At 34.2% G+C, this 20,855-nt stretch overlaps 1 long non-coding RNA gene across 2 annotated transcripts; it reads left to right on the top strand.

Annotated features, from left to right (window-relative positions):
- Positions 1–9,466: 9,466 nt before the first annotated feature.
- Positions 9,467–17,174, top strand: LOC126967264 (uncharacterized). 2 transcript variants are annotated; one of them, XR_007729944.1, is made up of 7 exons: positions 9,467–9,614; positions 9,820–9,984; positions 10,565–10,756; positions 10,891–11,029; positions 12,151–12,283; positions 13,536–14,479; positions 16,729–17,174. It is a non-coding gene; the product is annotated as an uncharacterized LOC126967264 (long non-coding RNA). The 2 variants fall into 2 exon arrangements; XR_007729945.1 differs by having other exon boundaries at positions 9,601–9,699.
- The last annotated feature ends 3,681 nt before the right edge of the window (positions 17,175–20,855 follow it).

Below are 20,855 nucleotides of genomic sequence, written 5' to 3'. Positions count from 1 at the left end.
TCATTAAAATTAATAAATAGCTATATACAAGAAAAGTCACAGTTAGTTGAGCAGTATGAACAAATGGTGGAGTTACAAGACTTGCCGATCTACAGTCTACAGCGAGATCCAGAGCGCGCCGATCCGGAAAGGGTATTAGGGCTTGGCACCGACTTTAAAGCTATCAATATGTAGCACTTACAAGTAATAGTATGTTATCAATTTTAAAGGTAAAGGTTTGCAAAAGAGATGTATTAAATTAATTTTTTAGTTATTTAATACTTTTCAGTTTTTTAGTCGGTTTTTAAAACGTAGTTTTATTTTTAATTTTTAGTGTCAGTTATATAGTAATACTATTATATAATACCAACCTGAATGAAAACTCCTAAAAAAGCCGTACACAAAATACAATTATATCATCCACGTAGACAAAAATATTCATAAAACGAAAACTACTGGGCCAAATTATGTAAAATATTTATGGGACCAAATGGCTTCTATTCCGCATCGAACTAAAAAAAATTGCTTAAATCGGATCATAAATCTCAGAGTAATCGGTGTATATACATAAAAAAAATACCGATCGAATTGAGAACCTCCTCTTTTTTGAAGACGGTTAAAAAGGATAAAAGCAACATATTTATGGGAACGGGAACCACTTTGATGCGACACAAAAAATATAAACAAACGGCTCATTGCAGTGCAGTTATAATTTATTCAAGTGAAAAAATTTCCCACTCTCACCTCGTCACGACGCACAAGTGCGACACAAGCACATCTCACTTATAATTACTATTGTATGTAGTTACAATCCTACCTTAGCTGACACCGACTCCAAAAAATAACAATAATTGTAACAATATCATATTGTCTTAATAATTTGATTTACTTTTAGGTAGTCTAATATTTATCATTTAATTTCACTAAGGAGAACTCTAACAATAATTTTATGATAAGATAATTAATTTGTAGAAGATAACGCAATTATTTTTTACTTTTCAGTGCATATTATATTGTTTTGAAAAAGTTTTTTGGAAGTCGATGTAGTTTTGTATATTCTTAAGATTTTTTGTGAATCCAACTAATTTGTCTGAATAATATATAAAGATCTACTTAACATGCTGCTATGAGATGCTCATATGAGACAGCATTGTTTTAATGATACTAACGAAGTCAGGGAGATACGCTTATCTGTATAGAGGAAATCTACCTCTAGGACAATTTCAAAAGAGACTTGCGATGAGCGCAAAAATAGATAGAACGTTGCGTCATGGTACAATGCAGCGACCAACGTAAGCGCATTGGAATATGATTCCAAAAAGTTAGAAATTCTCTCAAAGATAAGGAGTAAAGTATGTAAGCCGATAAGGGATTCCATTGATCATCATAATATATCGACGGTAGATGACTAAAAAATCTGGAAAATTCCTGAACTTATAAAAGATCCTATAATTAGATCTCTCGTCAAACTACCCTTGAAATATATCCTTTCCAATAACAAAAATCATCAAAATCAGTTGGCGTGATATTCAGTTATTCGTCAATTTGTCGTACACATACTTAATGATAATTTTAGACATATTGTTTTCACGTGAATGCCATTGTCAGAACTAGACGAAAATAAAATGGGACCAGACCACACGGGCAGCACCAGCTTTCAAATAAAAAGGATTGTCAAAATTGGTTTATCCAGGCGAAAGTTCTGAGGTAACAAACATAAAAAGAAATACTGTCGAATTGAAAACCTCCTCCTTTTGGAAGTCGGTTAAATTGCGGTTAGTAATAATAATAATTCGTACTATAAATACGTACCAATGCTGGTTATCGGGAATGGTATATCATCATGGACAGAATTATTGTCGCCTCTTTAAGCATGGTAATGTTAACCGATCCCAGCGCCAGGCTGTCCTCGTTTAAATTACTATCCCTATGAAGACTACCTCTCATGAAAGCTAAGAAGGACAAGTTCAGCAAGTACTTTGACTTGGCTAACGAGATGACCAACATATGAGACGTTGACTCGACCATCATAGCCCAGATTGTCCTTACGGCGGTCTTATAGCGAAAAGCCTGAATCAATATATGAAAGGTTTCTCGCTAAGCGGTTGGCTCAAAGATCAAATACAGACGCCACTGTCTGCGGCCACCGATAGCTCAGCCCTTGGGCATGACTCGCTGCCGGCGGCGCTTCAAGCTTATGATATTTTGTTTTTGTATCTTTCTAATAATATAATACATAGTTTTTTGAACATATTTTAAAAACTTAGATTTATAAAAGAAAATAAATACATGTGAATTTAAATAACAAATACCACAATAGGTGTCTGTCTACTATACGCTTGTTAAAAATGGTATTCATAATCATATATTAGAGCTGAAACCAGCTAAAACGCTCATTATCTCTTCGATAAAGCTGACGTGACTTATAGTAGCTAGGACCCTTCTATAAACCTATTTTAAGGACTCGAACGCATTAAACATGGCCGACATCGAGCAGCTGTTCGTTAAATAATGTGTTCTAAACATCAAAGTTGTTGGATATCCGTCATAGATTAACAACCGACAGACTTCAAAACATTAATTTATGAAGTTTGAAATGATTTTGACATCGACTTTTGACAACTAACAAACCATTGACATTGAAAAGATGTCTGTTTCCATTGACAGTTCCTCATTAAATTAGTTAAAATCATGTTCTTTTGTAGGAAATGGCAACATTGCATATAAATCTCCCATAACTAATAAGTTATGGGAGATTTATCTTAAAAATATGAATTAGTAATTTTATCGAATGTTCGATAAGCTTCAAACACGTTTTAACTAATATAGCTTTATACCTTCGAAAACCGTTTTGTTATGAATAAGGCAGTAAGTGATTTTATTAAATTATAATGTTAATTATGTTTAATTTATTCAGATACCCAATAATCTGTTGAGAATGTGACATTATGATATCGATTTAATTCCGTGAGGGGTAATATCAGTAAAAATAATAATATGACCACACCTAAGACCAGGGGGGTGCAACTTCCCTACACATGATAAAAATTATTCATCACGATGGCGATTAGTTTACATACATGATAAATGGATAGATGGAGCTAGTGATAGCAAAACACACATAAGTTACTTATTAAAACAAGACTTGTCTATCGTGTGGTAATCAAAGTAATGAACACTATTAAGATTCCACAATCTTAAATAAAGAACAAACTACAATGCTAATCGATATCGCAATACGCAATCAATTCGATCTACAACGATAGAAAAATTATAAGCATAATGAGCGCTATCTAGCCACGGTAGTCGGTACTCGGTACGCTACGGGCGTAATAAAAATAACGCAGCGCCTCTCTTGGCCTGGGTACACTGATTATTACACAATATAAATATAAGTGTATAACAAAGTATATAGTACATTTATCTCTGGTATATCTGGTATAGCCTAAGACTACTCCTGTCCAAACTATTGCTATCTAAAAGGGGCACGCGGGGACTACTTCTATAGTGTCAATAATCTTAGAGAAATAATGATATTATGACAACACCTAAGACTACTCCTGTCAAAACTATTGCTATCGAAAAGGGGCACGCGGAGACTACTACTATAGTGTCAATATTCTAAGGTCTTTCCCATTTTAACGGTCTCTAGTAATAATGTAGTGTCTATTTTCTCTTTGTCTAAGTAATAATATACTAGTATAAACTCAAGTTAAATGTCTCAGTTACCATGCCATAAAATCCAAAAAAAAACTACTATAAACAAAGGTATGTACTCTGTGGTTTTTTGATATTGAGAAAGCGCGGGAACTCTTGGTTGCTTAGGGCGGTCTTTTTAACTATAAAATTAAATATTTCTATTATATTGTATATAATCCTCATATTTTTGAAAAGTATATAAGTATTTGTATATGTTTATCATTTAATTTGTTTAGTATAAGTAATAGTCTATATATTTAGTGATTTAGGTTTGTGCTAAGAGATGTCGAAAAGGCGGAAAAAAACCAAGCCGGAACGAGATAAAGGTGAGTCTATTTTAGATTCCACCTCTGAAAGTAGCGAATACTCCGATTCGCGTACAGTTTTGGAAGACCACGAGGACTTTGATTTGCCATATAGGGTGGCCGACTATTGTCGCCGATATCCGGAAGACGCAGGTGCCGGTCATGAATTTATAGTCTTCATAGAGAGTGTCACTGAAGAGCCACTTGGTAGTCGTGACATGCTAACTCTTAGTAGCTACTAATCGCGCTTCATTAAAGGCATTAAATATCTTAAGAAACTCAACAAATATAAGATAGGAGTAGTGTTTGAACGACCCAATTTGGCTAATACATTCCTAGACAACACGACATTTTTAAGGGAACAAAATATTAAGGCGTCCATCCCAGCTGGTGCCACTGAATTGTCTGGAGTGATTTCCTCCGTACCAATTGATATGTCCAACAAAAAAATTTTCAAATCTTTGTCAAGTACAAAAAAAATTATTTCTGTTCGGCGTATAATGAAAAAAAACAAATCCGATAGTGGTTTTAAGTGGTTACAACCTACACAGGCAGTCATTATTACCTTTGCGTCATCTACTTCACTCCCAGATTACGTTCACTTAAAGATGTGGCGTCTACCAGTGCGACCTTATGTGCCGCCAGTTAAGCAGTGTTTCCGATGCCTTAGGTTTGACCACTTGGCTAAATTCTGTAAGAATGCTCAGCGTTGCTCAATCTGCACTGAAAATCATTCATATAAAGAATGTACTATACCTATTGACAAAGCAGTATGTGTACACTGTAAAGGTAACCATCTTGCAGTATCAGGTCAATGCCCTATAAAACAAAAAAAGATATTGGATAGTAAAAATAAAAGTAAAACACCATTATCAGATTTATTTAAACATCCAACAAACTTTCCATCACTCAATAATACAGAGAACACACAAGACATCATTAATTTAATTTTGTCCAATCCAGCAGCAATGAACCTAATCACAGAATCAATAATCAAAGTCATTACACTAAATAAAACACAGAATCAAAGCATTAGCTCACACGCAATTAGTTCAGCTATTAAAGATACCATACAAATTAAAAATAAAACGTCACATTCAACTGTCACAAACTTAACATAGTACAGTGGAATGCTCAAAGTCTGTTGAGTAACAGACTTGAGCTTCAAAACCTTCTTTATGAGCAGGACATACACATAGCACTTATATCAGAAACTTGGCTTAAACCAAATATACAGTTTTCTATCAGAGGTTATACAATAATAAGAAGTGATTGTGGTAATGATCACAATGGTGTAGCAATTTTTGTTAGAAATGGCATTTATTTTCAAAAGTTAGAAACATTTTCTGATAACTCCTTGCAAAATGTAGCAATAAAAATTAAATACAAACAAAAAGACATCTCAATTGTTAGCTTTTATAGTCCTGGCAACAGTGTACCTAACTTTGACAAATCTAAATTTAATAGACTGTTGCATAGTATTCCAAAACCACTAATAATTGCTGGTGATTTTAATGCTCACCATACCATTTGGGGTTGTAATAGAACCAATTCTAGAGTTAGAGACATCATGGATGTAATGGACGATAATGACTTAATGCTCTTAAATAATGATCAACCAACTACAGTGGGTACTAATTCTTGGAGACCAAATGGACTAGATCTAACAATAGTATCATCTTCATTATTCCTGTGCTGTGAATGGCAAGTTCATCAGGACTCTTTGGGCAGCTATCACTTGCCTACAATCACAAAATTTTCCATGGTAGTGTCGGAAACTGAATCTTCTTCAATTCCATCCAACATTCCTCCACACAGTAATCTGAAAATAGTAAATTGGGACCAATATGAGAACTTAGTAAATGACTTGTTAAAACAATTTGAAATAAATAATTGTAATCTACAGAAGTCTTACAATAACTTCTGTTCCATAATTCTTAGAGCGGTAGAAAATTCAGTACCTAAAACCAACTATCACTGTAACAATATTACTCATCTATCTAAAAGAAAGCGACAACTTCCCTGGTGGAATGGGCAATGTACTAAAGTGGTAGAAGATTGCAAGCAGGCTTATCTGTTATTCAAATCATATTGCAATATCCAAAACTACATTCATTTTAAGCAAGCTCAAGCAAAGAAAAAACGTATACTAAGACTTGAACGTCGTAAATCCTGGACAGAAATTTTTGCTCCACCATAAATAGGTTAACGCCAATGAAACAGATTTGGACAAAAATGAGGAAATTTAAGAACTTATATTCTAATAATAATTGTTTCTCTAGCAATAATTGGATATCCAACTTTTTACACAAATATACTCCAGATACAGTACCAAATTTGACAATTATTCACAATAATCATCCTTTAAATAGCACCAACTCTTTTATGATTGCCCCTTTTACTATTGAAGAATTAAAAGCTGGTCTATCATCAAGAAAGGACTCTGCATGCGGTTTGGATTGGCTCTCCTATAAAATGCTTAAACTCCTAAACTCTTCTAACTTAAATAAGTTTCCAAAAATATTAAATCTCCTATGGAACAACTCCACTATTCCAGAAGAATGGAAAACAGACTGTCTAATTCCAATTTTAAAGCATGGGAAAGATTCTAGTTCAGCTGATTCATATCGTCCTATCACACTAAGCTCGTGTGTTGGTAAAATTTTTGAAGATTTAATAAAACAGATTAATATTTTATATTGAAAGTAACAACCTCTTACCTAATAATCAATTTGGATTTCGATGTGATCATTCTGTTTGTGAGAGTCTACGGCATTTATGTCTTGACATCCATAGTGCCCAGATTGACAATAAGATATTGGCTGGTGTTTTTTTGGATGTCGTAGGAGCATTTAATAATGTTGATTTAGAACAATTATCATCCATTCTTCTATCCTTAAATGTCCCTGAAAAAATAGTTAGTTGGATATTCAATTTCTTGCATGGTCGTAAACTTTATGGTAGAGTCAATAACCAATTAATAGGTCCTCGATATTCATATAGAGGCGTATCATAGGGCGGAATTTTGAGTCCATTGCTCTTTATAATCTACATAAATCAAATAAATATTGTCTTGGGTAATAGAGTTTCTAACCTCCAATTTGCTGATGATCTAGTAGTGTATAGTTCAGGACTTAATTTATCAAATGTTGTGTTTGATCTTAATGTAGCACTCAAAAAATTGGAGCTTTATTTTCAATATCTTATCTTATCTTATCTAATATCTCGTCTTGAGGTCAGTATTGACAAAAGTAAAGTAGTAAAATTTTCAAAGCATTCTATAAGAATAAGAGATGCAAAAATATATTAGGGTACTCAGGAAATTTCAATAGATAATTCAATAAAGTTTTAGGAGTTACTTTTTAATGTAATTTTAGATGGCACAAATATGTCGCAATATTAGAAAATCGAGCAATAAAGGCCTGCAATATTCTGAAATCATTAGGTGGTACATATTTGGGTGCAGGCCCACGCATCTTGCTAACACTATATAAGTCATTAGTCGATAGCCATTTTGAGTATGCCTTCTTTTGTTATGGTGGAGTAATTACATTAGTGAAAAAATACAAAATAAATGCTTAAGGATCATAACAGGCGCTTTTAGGTCTACTCCTATTATATTATTACAAGTAGAATGTAATATTCCCCCACTAGCTCTCAGATTCAAATATCTACAAACAAAATTCTTTCTCAAATTAACTTCTATTAATAATCATCCTCGTATTGAAGATACAGGACTATATTAACCGAACTGACAATAATTCCTACTATCAAGTAGAAGGCATCTCTGATTTGTCACATTTTTCTTGTGATCATAATCTATTTTCTAGTATTCTTTGGCCATGTTATTTAAATTCTTATAATTCAAAATATACACCTATTAAAATAATTATTAATGAATCATTAAAATATAAGGAAGATGTATATAGTATGCTGTCAGAGTGGCAAAATTATAACCAACTTTATACTGATGGATCTAAAAGTAATACTGCTGTCTCTATGGTAGTTTATGACATACAACTGCGGAGTGGGTTTGGTCATAGGTTAAATACCTTGGCTAGTATATACACAGCAGAATGTGCTGCCATATATGCTGCTCTAGAATAAATTGGAGAACAGTCATATAATAAGTGGATCGTTATAACAGATAGCATGAGTGTTTTAAAAGCTTTACAATATCCTAAATGTAATGTTACAACTAATTTCATCATTTACAATATTAGAGACAAATATCAATGTTTATCCCTAACAAAAGATATTGTTTTATTCTGGACTCCTTCACACATAGGCGTGGAAGGAAATGAACAAGCTGATTATCTTGCTAAATCTATTGTGAATAGTATTCAGATACATACTGCTTTGAACATTCCCATACCACACACAGATGCACTGTCTCATTTTAAAGGTACATTCTTGCAAGACTTTCAGAATTATTGGCAACAAGTTGTTCAAACAAAGGGCAAATGGTTAGCCGACATTAAAAACGAAATCTCTCCTCCCTGGTTTGTTAAAAAGAAAAAATACTTACACAGAAAATTTTACACCACAATTTGTCGGTTACGTCTTGGACATTCTCGTAGGGGTGCTCATTTATTTAGGACCGGTGTTTTAGATTTTCCAACTTGTCAATTCTGTAATTTATCCATCCAAACTCTTGATCACATTTTCTTTGACTGTCCCCAATATAATCTTCAAAGATTTACATTGATAGACTGCCTCTTGGATATTTATAAGAATGCTGAAGATATACCGCGCTCACTTCAGCAGTTATTGAAAACTTATGACTGCTTCGTGCCGCTTTACAAATTTATAGTTTCAACGGTAGGCGAAATTTGAAAATACGGCTTGGCTTTTGACACAATCCCTTACACAGACTTAAAACATATTCGTCCATAAATTATTATTGGACTTGTGTTTATAATGTAAATTTTAATGTATAAATGTAAATATTATATTTGTTGTTATACCTTAAATTAGTTTCATATTATCTTATAATTATATTCAACTAATATTCATCATTATTACTTATAATTTATGTATAATATATTTCTGATAACGTATATGACATTTATATTTTAGTATTATATCATAAAAGTTTATTAATAAACCCAGGGCTAAGCTTGATCTTCATTGGAACAAGAATATTTTCAATAAAAGACTTGGCTTCGGCCTTTCATGCGAACCTATATGTATATGACGAAAATGAAACATGAAGAACACGAAATACTACTTTTATGTGAAATTGTACTACATATTTATGTTTGAAGATGAAGATGATATTAAGACTTAGCTTGACTTTGAACAAGCTGTGTAACGTGAAGAATAGAATAATAAAAATGAAGACTTGGCTGTATGGGCTTTTGACCCCTTTGCCTGTCCAGATGGACGAACAGAACCAAAAAAAAATGTTTATATCCAAAGAGTATAATAATATATAGGGAATTTATAGCTCGTTAGAGTAATAGTATAGTGTTCTGTGGTTTATTATTATAAAATTATTTCATTCAAACACATAAGCAAATTCAAGCAAAAATTCAAAAATATTTATGAATAAATTAGACTAAGCAAATTATTTTTTAAATTATAATAACTATGTGTACTTTCAAAAATATGATTAATTGAAAACTGAATGTAAGTAGGTTTAAAAACAACAATATTCTTTAAAAGTTTGATAATGTACTAAGAAAATTTTACTCAATTCACTTAAATTTAATAGGTAATGTAAGTTTTAACTATTAAACTAGTAACTAAAGACTTAAAGCTAAGAATAATGTCAGGTATCTGAAACTTACGTTGTTTTTGTTGTTTAACAGTTAATTTTTTATTTTTATTACAGACTTAGTCACTACCAGTTATCATGTGGAAAAAATTATACAACAAAAATTCTATATCATTCTTCTTGAAGTTTGAAAGGGAAGCCGATTACTTTATTTATGTCACAGATTATCACCAATTATGGTTTTTAGAACTACATGAACAGGATTTAATTTCTTTGCTGCAAGTGAGTGGAAGTCTTGAAATTATTTATAGAACTCCATGTGGTCATATAATTTGTTCGAATAAACTGCCATTCGCATAGTTGATATATAGTAGTAGCACCAATAAGTTGGGTTTAATAATAAGAGTAACATTATACCCTATAAAATAAAATAAATAAAAATTATCACCTTAATCTATGTGCATGCCTTCTGAATGAATAATAAGTAATATTTAAAAAATTAAGGGGTATTGTTAGTGTTTGTTGGTTGGTGGTACTTATATATATGTATCTTCCGCCACATATAAGAGAATTGTAAAATCCTGTTTTCATTGTACAGTTATTATAGTATAAGCATTATAACTAGCACAATATATGGCTACTGCAGACATATCAACAGCTATATACCATAATTGAACCTACCCCCATTCAAACTATCAAACAGGTTATTTTGCAGAAAAGATAAAAACCTATCATGAGTCAATGGACTGACCCATCTGGGAGAACATGAATCTCCATCAAAAATCATATACATAATTAAATTCTTGGATTCTTCCAAATTTTAGTCTGGTAGAGATGTCTAAGTATGATTTTTTTTTTTCAGAATTCTAACTTATTATTAGAAGTTTGCACAGATGAATTATTGAGAAATGGTGTAAATATGCTGGCAGATCCAATAAATTTGAAAAATATTGATATAGTAGAAGAGGAGAATTTATTAAAAGTTTCAATGACTAAGAGTTATCCATATCCATTAAAATTGGTAATGAAGCTCACACATGGACCTAATGAAATGGTATAAATATGAATTTAATGATTTGCAAAAATTGACCACTATGGATACCATCCATCAAGTTGATGTGGTGAGGTTAATATAGGTTATTATTAATTTGTATTCTATTCATAGAGTAGGCACTTCATAATTTCCAGTTTTTTCAACATGTGACACAGCCTTTATTAATGACAATACAAGATTTGAAAAGAAGTGAGAGTGAATTAAGAGATTTGCTGATATGTAAAGATAAAGAGATTGAAGAATATAAAATGGAAGCCGGAGAAGTATGCCTACGTAGGTATAGTATTAATTTGTGCGGATTTTTTGTGTCATTTGTGGATAACTGAGTGTGGAACTCATGGTTTGTAAAAAAATGTGTGCATGCAAAGTACTTATGTCAGAAGTGAAACTTCTTTAGCAAACTATTTTTATATCTGTTCTCTAAATTTTTCTTCTTCTGAATTTAGAATTCAGCATGATACAACTCTAGTAGGGAAGATGTTCTAATTACTCATGGCCACACTCTAAATCAGCATGATACAACACTAGTAGGGAAGATGTATCAGTATCAGCTCCATCCATTTGACCGCGTGCAACGCAGAGCAGCTCGAATTGTCGGGGACGGAGTACTCTGTGAACGGCTGGATCACTTGGCGTTGCGTAGAGATGTCGCTTCATTGTGTGTCTTCTACCGCATTTATCACGGGGAGTGTTCCGAAGAGCTGTTCAACCTGATTCCTGCCGCCGAATTTCACCTTCGCACGACACGCCACAAGTTACGATATCAACCCCACCATCTGGATGTGTGGCGGTCCTCCACAGTGCGGTTTTCAAGGAGCTTTCTTCCTCGTACCACGAAGCTGTGGAATGAGCTTCCTTGTGCGGTGTTTCCGGGACGATACGACATGCGTACCTTCAAGAAAAGCGCGTACACCTTCCTTAAAGGCCGGCAACGCTCTTGTGATTCCTCTGGTGTTGCAGGAGAGTGTGGGCGGCGGTGATCAATTAACACCCGTACGCTCGTTTGTCCTCCTATTCCATAAAAAAAAAAAAATGTTCTATTTACTAGCGGCGCTATGTGCTTCATGCTACGTTCGCCCTTTCTCACTCTCTCTCAATCTCGCCGTTTTCTTGGTCAAAAACATCACACATTTTCGCGTCACTTTATTGCGTTTCGTCCTAACATCATAAAAAATTTTCCCTCATGAATGCAAAAAAGTTTTACTTCAAAAATTATATTTTAAATTTATGCACATCCCAATCAGATTATATATTAGATTTATCAGCCTACTGGATCCCACATATTGGTTCTGTGCCAGCTCTGACCAGGCCATATTATAGGCATCCAGATCGTCACTCCATTGGGGTCTGCCTCATCAAACTTTATATTACAATTATTTATTAATATGTTTCAGGTTATCTGAAGACAAAACCATATAATGATGCAGCTCACATGGAATGCCACACTATGTATAACATAAATTTTGGTTTAACAAATGTTGAAACTTCGTTGCTGGAAAAAAGGATCAATGTCAAAAATGTTGTCGTGTAAGTCTTAAAATTAGAAATAAATTAAATTTTTAATTTATGTATAAAATATACACTTATGGAAATTAAAGCTATAAATTTGGCATCTACATCCATTCAACTGTGGTAAGAAACAACTATTTTAATTCTGATTTAGAAGGAATATCACCCCCCCAGTTGCCGTCCACCAATGAGAAACTTTGAACTTCTCCATGTTAGATGGAAACGGTTCAAGATGCTTGCTGTAAAATGAAACAGACCTATATGTCATATAACATAACCATATCAATGTTTTTTTTTTAATTTTGTCTGAGAGTCTTTTTTTCTATACCCAAGTTAAAAGTTATCTATTCGGATATGGTTGTCTCAGGTGTATACGAAAACGCGCCCCCTGGAAAATTTGTTTTTAAATTTAATTTTTGTTATTACTCCCAGAAGTGAGAGTATTCTCTGTCAAATCTAAACAATTTATTATTTTTATAAAGTGATATTGATGATACTTAAAAAAAATGACAAATTGTTTAGATTTGAAAGTGCGACATCTTAAGTAAATTTCCAAATATGCACATATTGGGGTTGACCAGATTATCAACTGTAAAGTAGATCGTGTAGGTGGAGCCACAACCTGAGAGTTGAACAATGACATATCACGATGTATGAACTTTACGTCACTGGCACGGTTGGCTCAGTGGAAGAGCGCTAATTAATCCCAGAAGTGAGAATTATCACTTTAAAAAATAACAAATATAAATACAACTCACATCACTTGTTGATGCATGCCAGAGCATTCCACTAGATACACTTATTAGGTGCAATATGTTAAGTAAAGGTCATTGTGCCCAATTGCCTAGGCCAGACTACTGTAATTATTAATAATTATATATAACTTCACTTGTATGAGTAAAACGTAATCAACAAGACTATTACAAAGCTCCTTAACTGAATCGCCATGTTTGAGAGAGCTAGACCAAACACAGTGTTGACAATATAAATGTATAATTTCCAACAGTAATTTTTTCTACTATCATGTCATTTGTATAATTGATAGCCTTTTTAATAAAAAAAAACATACCAGCAGATTAAAGTCTGTTTCAATCAGATTTGCAATAGTGATTTGTACTTTTCTGTATACATCGATTATACCTACTATTATTAAAAATTTAAGCTCTCTAATCCCTTTAGATGTATTGTGTATGAATTTATTTTTTGTTGAATTAGACATCTGACAAATTAATCTTATTATTATATTAAATCAATTGTATAATTATTTCAGAAAACAAGAATTTGATCAAAATCATCGAGAAGTGAAATTGGAAACCGAGACACAAGATAAACCGTTAGACCAAGAAGTTAGAAATATCAAAACTGAAATAAAATCAGACCTTACATCTATAATGAATCCAATGAAAAAGAAAATAAAACTAAATATTTGATTTTTTGATTCTATTGGTTAACATTTTTGAAAGATTTCATTGTTTTAGTTACACAGAGTCTTTTATAGACATGAGGCTAAATGAAGCGGTTGCCTATTGTCACGTGATGCTTTTCAGAATTCTTGAAAATCCAATATTCCGAACGGGACCCCGATTGGGATAGATTTTTGAATCATGCACATGTAGATATTGTCGTTGCCAGCCGTCAGTATTACTTTCAATGTTATATTCAGTCCAATGCAGACTCTATAGTATAACGGAAGACGCTTGCGTTTATTTGCCGCCCACATACTCTTCAACACCAGAGGAATCACAAGAGCGCTGCTAGTTTTTTTTTGAAGGTACCCATGTCTTATCGTCCTGGAAACAAAGCTAATTGCACAGCTTCAGTCTATGTGGAAAAAAGTTCCTGGAAAACCGCACTGTGGAGGAACGCACACATCCAGATAGTGGAGATGATATTTTAAATAGTGGCGTGTCGTGCGAAGGTGAAGGGTGAAGCACCCATTGGAACATTCCCCGTGATGCGGTAAAGATACACACAATGAGACCTGCATGGCCAGTGTATACTGCATCACCAGTACTGTCGTCTGCATATCAATGATATGTTGCAGACCTCCAACATAACATATGAAACAGTATAGGAGATAGCACACAACCTTAGGGCACTCCAGCTGTCACAGGCTTTGGGTTCGAGCAATAATCGTCGACAACAACCTGTATGCTGCGCCCGGTGAGGAAGCTGGAGGTGCACTTGTATAAACTCTTGGGAAGCCCAAATGATGTAAGTTTTGAGAGAAGCGCCTTGTGCTATATACGATCAAAGGCCTATGCTATATCCTGGCTAACTGTCAGGCCTTTTCCCTTGTTTTCAACATCCGCCCCCCAACTATGTGTTAGGTGGGTATACCAGTAGACCGCCTGTCGACCGACTATGGCGAAGTAGGTCTCATCTACACAATGACGCGAGTTGTTGAAGGCGCGGCGCCGTCTACACGAACGTTTAGGTGTTAACTCCCAGTGGGTCAGTAATTTCATTAATTTCGGTGCCAATCAAACCGAATCGCAAATAGTGCACAGCACACAACTCTCAATATGGTTTCAGAAAGGGCAAGAGTTGCCTAGATAGCTTAGGCATCCTTACAACTGACATAAGAATAGCACTCCTCAGTAAAGAACACCTTTTGGGAGTTTTCCTTGTCATAGAATCTGCATATGATAATGTATCACTTCCTCTACTCAGGAGTAAACTCAACCAGCTGAGTATCCCCGTGAAGCTATCTCGTTTCATATGTAACATGTTAATGGAAAGAACAATCACTATCAAAGGTCCATCCTCTTACCTCCCTCCTAAGTCAGTTTGGAAAGGCTTACCTCAAGGCTCAGTCCTTAGTCCCCTTCTCTACAATCTGTTTACATATGACCTCAATAGCTCTGTATCCCCCTTCTTCCCAAATACTGCAATATGCTGATGATATTGTTCTGTATACTTCCAACAAGTCCATACAGGATTCATCCAATTAGTTAAATTGTGCACTTGAATATCTTGCTGATTATTTAATGCAACATGGGTTGTCACTATCAACTGCTAAAAGCAAAGTAGTTTTATTTACAAATAAAAGACTTTTTCCTCATATTAAAATTAAAATTTATAATGTTGAGTTACCTGTTGTTACCAATGTTAAATTTCTAGGGATTTGATTAGATCAAAAATTATCAGGCATAAAGCATTTTGATTATGTCTCACAGAAATGTGAGAAAAACATTAATATCCTGCGCTCTGTATCTGGTGTCTGGTGGGGAGCTCACCCCTTCACCCAAAAATTATTGTACAATGCAATCATTCGCAGCCACATGGATTACGGCACTATGTTCTTGATCCCAGGAAATAAAGCAGGTCTGAATAAACTGGACAAAATTCAGGCTAAATGCTTACGCATAATATTAGGAGCCATAAATCTAGCCCGATTAATGCCATGCAAGTAGAGTGTGTGGAACCTCCCCTTTCAATTCGCCGTCAATTTCTTGCCAATAAATTTTTTCTCAAATTAGCTGAATGTTGTGGACATCCCTTGCTTCCAAAATTAGACCAACTATTTGCTTTATACAATAATAATAATATTCCTGAAGACAAAAGACCCTGCATTCTCCACAGTTACTTATTATTCTCTCACCTCTCTTACCCCCTCTTCCAATATTCTAAATTGCCTCTATTTACTATGCCTTTTAGTGCACTCACTTTCCAACCATCTGTAATTTTAAACTTAGGTATAGATAAGTTTTCCATAGAAGCCAATAAAACTTTTTCTCAGATAATGTACTCTGATTTTCAAAATTGGCATAAAATCTACACTGATGCTTCAAAAACAGACATGAGCCCTGTTGGTGCTGCAGCATGGATTCCTTCAACAAGAATTATACTCAGTTACAGCTGCCCATCCATCACTTCTGTTTTCACTGGGGAATCAATTGCCATTCTTGAAGCAATTTTATTTGTTAAGGCTCATGGCATGAACAATTCTATTATTCTTTCAGACTCCAAAAGTTGCCTTCAATCAATACTGTCAAATGGTTGGTCCAGCATTTGGCAAGTTTCCAAAAACCGTAAACCCGTAATTCCTCAGAAACCTTGGTTCTCGAAATTTAAAATTCCCAACAAGTCAGTCATTTCAACTATTTGTCGTTTACGTTTTAATCATGCTTGTACCCCAGTATTTTTGGCTAAAATAAGAATTAGGGACAATTCCTTGTGTGAATGTGGTCTAGATGAGGGAAACGTGGATCATTTATTCTTCAATTGCCCTTTAACGCAACCTTCTTTATACAATTTTATACCTCCTGAAATTCCCCGCCCAACTTCCTTTAAATGTCTCCTCTCCCTAGTTTTCACTCCTTTTGTATATAGTTTGTGTAAATATATTATAATAAATAAGATTAAGTTGTAAATAGCACTAAGTACTTATATCTAATAATTTAAGTAATTATATTTGTGTTTGTCCCTTATAGTCCTAACAGCATGCATATTTGTTTCAGGTATAAGAAAATAAAACTTGTTTCAATCTTAAGCACCGATCACTACCATTAAAATTAGTAAAAGAATACTCTAAGCTTGGTGGTCTACCTTAACGTGACATTGGCAAACTTGTGGTATACCTTCCACTGGAGCCATAGTAGGAAGAATAGAATAGAATAGGTTAAAGACTGAAATGTGCCACCGTGATGAATGTATTGAGCGGCGTAATTCATGGTTATTATCAGTTTCCACGTCGTTTTGTAAATCTATATACTTAGGTAAAATTAAATTATGAGATATAATACTGAGAATGAAACACATTGTCATTTTAAATCATTTATTAATGTACCTATAATTACTGAGTATTCATATTAGATATGATTATCAATTTACAAATTAATTTTATTCCAATCATGCACGTATCTATGACATCACAAAAGAAAATATTAAAAAATTGTAAAAAGTGCCTCTTATGTTATGATTACACCTACAATTAATTCATCATGGAGTGCTTCAAATAATTTAAGCCGGCAGTTTAGACTCTTACATTATTTACTATATTCCAAATTGTAAATGTACCTATTCTAGAAAAAATCTTGTGATATAACACGTTTTTACTACTATTAAAATCGATAGCTAGGTACTTACGAATGTATCTACACTAAGGAGTGGGTTATTATTGTTATATGGAGTTATTCTTAAATTCTACAGTTCAAAGGAGATAATTGACGTCAATCTAAAATTATTGCCAAATCGAGAATTTATGAGCACACTTGTTTGTTTTCAAATTCCAGCCAGTTTTCAAGAGATAGACACATTCGCAATTACTTCCTTTACTATGTACCTATTGAGCCAAATGTTACCATATTCGATTTATTCAAAGTACAAAACGTGCTCTTAACCCGTATAAGTAAAGCGTGAATACAGTCTCTAATGGAAGCCAACCATTCGAAAAAGCCTTATACTTTGCATTTCGTTTAGGGACTTCTTATCCAAAGCGTATTGTGTAAAAACCTTAAATAAATTAAACACTAGTTAGTATTATTTTGAGGTTATGTGTATACCTACAACACATAACCTCAAAATAATACTTAAATTTGTAGCTTTCATTTAAAAACCTTTTGTTTGTAAGGTGTTTCTACTAAACAATAATAAATATACTTATTAATAATGAATTAAAAATAAATGCAGTAATGTAGCCTGTTTCGAATAATAGCTCATATTATCACAGTGTAGACACCCAATTATTAAGTTACGAAAGCTTTTTTTGGGATTATTCTTAATCTACATTTGATTAATATATATGTACCTATAAGTCTGATATTATGTCCAAAGCATATTTACAACAGACTTAACAACACCACTTTCGGTTCAACAACTTTATAATTTGTTTTTTTATAGTTTTATCCTTTTCCCCCTACAGAGTTCTGGATATGGATAACTACAACTATTTTATAATAATATAAGTGATTAATTAACTTTATATTGTATATTAATTAGAACTAAGTACCTTTTTTCCCCGTTTGTTAATGAAGCAAATTATGTTAATACTTACTGCCTTTAAGAAAAATGGTACTTAATGCTTTTTTGTTTTTGAAACACATTATTTGTGACAGTTAAATATGGTGACATGCAGCTCTGATTTACGACGTTACTGAAGAAAATTAAATAATAATAAATAATAAAAGACACAGTTGGAAGAATATAATAGAAGGCGCTGAAGCGATATTTATTTTTGTGTAGGGGAGGCCGGGGTTCAAAGTGCCGGGGGCAAGTTGTTGCGATTGAAATAGCTCCGCGAAGAAAAGAGATAGCAATAAGTGTGAAGTGCATCGCGAAACGTCATATCATCGCGCCATTGCGTCAGTCATCTTAGTGACGGTCTGCCCGCGTGTTAGCGTGGTAGTCGATTTGTGACACTCAAACATCACGTAAGTAAATTTTTTCGTCATCATACTTTTTGGTCTATTTCAATCAATTTTCTAGCTATTTGTGTGTTACTTGCTATTATCTGTCGAGCAAACTACAGTGATTAACTTTTTAATATCGTTTTTGGCTTTTTCAAACGTATTCTATCATAATTGGATGTTACTTTAGAAAATGGAATTTGGGGTTCCAAGTTCCTCTGGTGGGGGGCTAGTTGTTCCGCGGAACAACCTGCCCCGTTGCGAGCACGTAAATAATAAAATTAAAATTTGTTTTAGGATGAGAAACTATAAACGAAAAACCGAACGGGACAAGGTTTTTGTTTCGCTTTGTCAAAAAGTTGAAAGCTGGTGTAACACCTACTGTGGGTTACTATTCTAGACAGGTGTTCAACCAAGAGAAGACATTGGCGGATTATTTATTAAAATGTTCATCAATTTACTTCGGTCTTTTGCCAGAAGAAGTAAGGAAGTTGGCATATAGTTGCGCTGTCAAATTTGACATGCCTAATATTCCAGTCTCTTGGCATAGAAATAAAGAAGCTGGAGCTGATTGGTTCACTAGTTTTCTGAAAAGAAATCCGTCATCGTCCATAAGAGCTCCGGAAGCCACTAGTGCAGGACGCGCATCCTCTTTTAACCGACACAACATTAATGAATTCTTTAGCAAGCTTGGAGACGTCATTTTGAAATATAACATGCTACCGTCTAGAATTTGGAACTTGGACGAAACAGGTGTTACCACTTTATTGAAGCCGAAGAAAATAGTCGCTGCAAAAGGCGTTAAACAAGTGGGTGCCATAGTGTCTGCGGAGCGAGGAACTTTAGTTACCGTTGAACTTGCAGCAAATGCAGTGGGAAATACTGTACCACCTATGTTTATTTTTCCGCGCCTTAAATATAAGGACTTATTTCTTCAAGATGGTCCCACGGAGAGTATTGGAGCTGGAAATAGCTCGGGATGGATGACGGCTACAGAATTCCTCATATTTATGGACCATTTTATAAAACATACAAAGCCCACTCCCGAAGACCCCGTATTGTTATTGCTTGATAACCATCAATCACATGTTGACATTGATGTGGTTGAAAAGGCAAAGGCAAATTCGGTTATAATGTTGTCTTTCCCGCCACATTGTGACCATAATTTGCAACCACTAGATGTTGGCGTTAATGGACCGTTTAAAACGTATTGTGCCAAAGCGCAAGAAAACTGGCTACGTAATAACCCAGGTAAGACAATGTCTATTTATGAGATACCTGGAATTGTCAAACATGCATGGCCTTTAGCAGCTACACCAAATAACATTATGAACGCATTTAAAAAGGCAGGCATGAGTCCATTCAACCCTGATATATTTACGGATGAAGATTTTGCCCCGTCGTTCGTTACTGATCGACCAATGCCCGACACCGCTAATATTTCATTGGGATTGGGAAATGTGAAACCACAGCTTCAAGGATTAGCAGACGTTAATGAGCCTCAGGTGGATCATGATATGGAAACCGTCCCAGATAACGTCCAGCAAGAATAGAATCAGCAACCAATGAACCTCAACCAGGATCCTCGAACATTGCTAATTTGCCAAATAATGTTGTCATTCAAGCCACATCTACCATATTTTCACCTGAAGCAATTAAACCTTTACCAAAAGCACCGCCAAGATCGTGTGTAACAACTAAGCGACGAATAAGAAAATCAGCAATACTGACAGATACGCCTGAAAAGAATGCTTTGGCTGAAGGAAAAGCAAGAAAAGTAAAGAGCAATAGTAAAATAAAGACGAAGGAAGTTGAAAAAAGAGTCAGAAAGAATAAAGTAACTGGTAAAAAAAAGCGAAATTATAAAGTGGCAAGTAAATCCGCAAATGGTAAAGAAAATGTGAAAAGGAAACTACTGCAAGAAGATAATCATGGAAGTGATAGTGAAGAAGTGACCATGGAATGGTATTGTCTAATATGTTGCGATTTATATTCCAACTCACGACCAGGTGAACAATGGATTGAATGCGTCATGTGTAAGAATTGGGCTCATTCAAAATGCCTGAAATCTGAAGATGTTCATTCTTATGTTTGTCAAAATTGTAATTCTGACGATGACTCTGAATAATTTTTTTTTTAAGTTACTGAAAAGAATCTGTTTTTACAGAGTAGGTTATAAGTTTAGATTATTGATCTCAGTAAAGTCATTGCTATAAGACTGAATTAAGAAACTATAACTC

This window comes from Leptidea sinapis, chromosome 12, assembly GCF_905404315.1.
Source record: "Leptidea sinapis chromosome 12, ilLepSina1.1, whole genome shotgun sequence".
Taxonomy (NCBI): Eukaryota; Metazoa; Arthropoda; class Insecta; order Lepidoptera; family Pieridae; genus Leptidea; species Leptidea sinapis.
Note: the sequence above shows the minus strand (reverse complement) of the source record. Positions and strands in the feature narration are given on the sequence as shown.